Source organism: Trachymyrmex septentrionalis, unplaced genomic scaffold (genome assembly GCF_001594115.1).
Source record: "Trachymyrmex septentrionalis isolate Tsep2-gDNA-1 unplaced genomic scaffold, Tsep1.0 scaffold203, whole genome shotgun sequence".
NCBI classification, from domain to species: Eukaryota; Metazoa; Arthropoda; class Insecta; order Hymenoptera; family Formicidae; genus Trachymyrmex; species Trachymyrmex septentrionalis.
This window is the reverse complement of record NW_017305213.1, coordinates 469,927-473,255: the sequence shown is the minus strand read 5'-3', so window position 1 is coordinate 473,255 and position 3,329 is coordinate 469,927.

Below are 3,329 nucleotides of genomic sequence, written 5' to 3'. Positions count from 1 at the left end.
TTTAAAACTGCTACCTCCTTGACAACAAATCGCTTATCCACGACAAATCCGTAACAAAAACATACACAACTATTTAAGACAAAATAATAAACATATTTGTAAAAAATAAAACAAGAGATAAGAAATATACCTTGCAAATCAACGAATGTTGGCACCATAACGATGAACGTCGAGATATGTCGCCACAAACGATTACACCAAACTAATGAGATAATTGTGCGGTGCGTCTCTTTTATCATGTCCCGTTGAGGATGTGTGTCTCGCTCTCTCAGTGTGAAGGAACAATCACAAGTAAAAGTGAGATAGCAATATAATATGCGATAAAATAGGATATGTATAAGTAAATAGAATATGTGATAAAAATATAACGTGTGAATATCATATGCAGAAAGTCTTTTCCTCTCTCTTATTTTTTTAATAAACGTTCTTTCTTTCCTTCGTTACTGATGGTACTTTCCTCAAATCGTCAGCTACACAATCCAAAAGCCGATTCACCATTTGCTACTTGCGATCTCTAGGGAAAGATGTCAAAAATTGTGTTCTCAATTTTGCATATTTCCACCATTTGACGTTTTTCCTTATTTTTAATATCGTGAATATCATACATATCTAGACGAATCAATTGATGTCCAGTTTATCCTTCCGGCGTTCCCACGGTGTACAGATGACTATTTTCCAATTTTGTAATATATTGGATATTCCATCGGTTGTCTGCTTTGAGGTTGAAGCAAAAAGCGCGTCCATACCTCCAGATGTCAATTCTGATGACAATGTGAAAATCTCATAATAGACGTTCGGTGCATCAATAAGTGTCGCCGTGTTTGTTAGACGTTTGACGTCTAACAAACTCCTTCAGATCGTGCAACCATTCGAAGAATGTATTTTTCGTCATGAAATCTTCCATAAACAAATGATGCAACACTTTGTTCTCGAAGATAGAGAAGAAACGATTCAATATCTTTCATAGAATACATAGAATTCAGCAAACCTCTCGTCTTTAACGCATCCAAAAAAGACATTAATGCGTTTTTCATTGTCTTTGCCTCTCTCATACGTATCGTATTCGGGTCTATTTTTCGCTGCTTTACCATATACTATAAGTCTGTATGCATCCAATCATCATTCGTAAATTTTTGATAAACGTATTCGTAATCTGATATATAATATTAAATCGATTATAGAACCCATATACTCGTACGTTTCATCGAACACGTCTTTCTCTTCCTCATGTAATTTTTTTTTTTTTTTTGTCCATTGAACTTTATTCATTTAGATTATACATAACATATTTAGTTAAACTAGATATATACACGTATTTACAGAGTTTTCTTACTGTGTAGTCCCTGCCAATGTTGGCTTAACCTACTGTTATTTCTTAGAGTATACTTATTATACTATATAAGAATTATATTATATAACTAATAGTATTTTCTTACATCTAGTTAACATAATAATTTATACGCCTTATTGGAATATTATCATTCTATTGTGTAGGAAAAGCAAATTGAAAAACCTACGTTCAAAAATTACTTGTGTAAACCATCTGGTTTACGTATATGATTATATTTTTGGTTTATTGAATATTGAAAGGAATTGATATGGTAGCTTGTGCTTTAGAGCAAAAGACAATTTATCTCTTCGCAGATTGGTTACGTTTTTCGTTAAGTTATTGTTTTGAAGTTGTTTATCATAAAAATTTTCTGATAACTTTTTTATGTACACATCTAATGTTTCTATTTTAGTTTTTTCATGTAGTTCAATAATTCTGGTGTAGCGATCTGCATTAAGTATTAACCTCAATTGTTTGTTCTGAAAGCGTTGTAGATGCATTAGATTTGTTTTTGCGATGTTACACCAAACTGGTGCTGCATACGTTATTATTGGTCCGGGAAGAGTGTCTTAGCCAACTCAACCACTGAGGCTTCGGAAATATTCTTCGCAATAACTGATATGTATAGAGAGAACGCGTTGTATAGCCGCGTGTGTACAAATATATTAAGAATTTTAAGACCGTATATGTGAATACATCAAATACGATAAAAAAAGCCAAAAATTTTGGATGTTACAAATAATATAATACATTATATATTCTTTTATTAAATTAATTTATTCCAGATATAATTGCGAGCCAATAACATTCGATTTCAACATAATCATTTCTGAAACGCTAATATTGTAATTCCTCCTAAATTAATTGGCTTTCTTTACCATACTTGATATATTCACATAAATATATGGTCGTGCTTAAAATTCTTAATATTTTTAAATATTTCTAATAAATGTTCCAATTCATATAAAATTATAAGAAAATTTTTCACCAGGGTTGGCATAGAAATTTTTCCACTAGGGAATAAAAACGGGTAATCTAATAGGCGAAATAGGAAGCTGCTTTCTTAAATATTAAAGGCAAAGCAATTTCAAGCAAATTGACAGTAACCTGCAGACAATTTGCTATCTGGGTACATCGCTGAAATAACTAAAATCTATCAAATTAATAGAGATTTTAACGATTTCAACAATTTATTTCCATCAGGAACACCGCAAAAAAGTGAATATTGTGTGCCTCTTTCCTCCCGCCCCCTCCAATATTTCTCGTGCTCCCCAATATTTTGTGCAAGTCGGCGCCTATGTTCCTAAGTAGTTGCCGCGACCATACTAAAACGTCATAAGCGAGAAATGGTAATTTTTGTTAAATACTTGTGAAGTGCGCATTACTCAATGCGCATACGTAGCTTATTTTTACTTTTACCTTTTACCTTTAACAATTACTTACAATTATTAACAATTTTTTTATTACTAACTCAAGGAAAATAAGGATAGCTATGAACCATTTTTATAAGTATTTTAAAGTGATCTTATCATTTCGTTTATCTAAATTGTCTTTATTTACAAGCACATAACAAAAATTAACGCATTATTTTCGCTTATCATGATTCAGTATGATCGCGGCGACTGTTCAGAAGTCTTAAAAAACAAGAAAACAAAAATCTGAACTAAGTTAAAAGGAGGTCAAAATTAAAAAGTGCATAAATACTTTGCACTAATTATACTATAGGAATGACTATGAGATATATCATAAACTCTTACAGTATCATCAGGCCAATTTTTTCCGTACAACTGTTCCAAATGTCGGATATCCTCTTTTGAATCCAAATCTTGTGGTTGTTTATTTTTTTTACGTGAGTTTACTGTGAAAAGAAAATAAAAATATAAAGTAAGCATTTTTTAAAGGAAACAAAAAAAGGAAAGAAAAAAATTAAAGAAATTTTAAAAAGAGAACAATATCATTTCTTTTAGAATCTTGCTTAATAAAGTACATCGTATCTTAT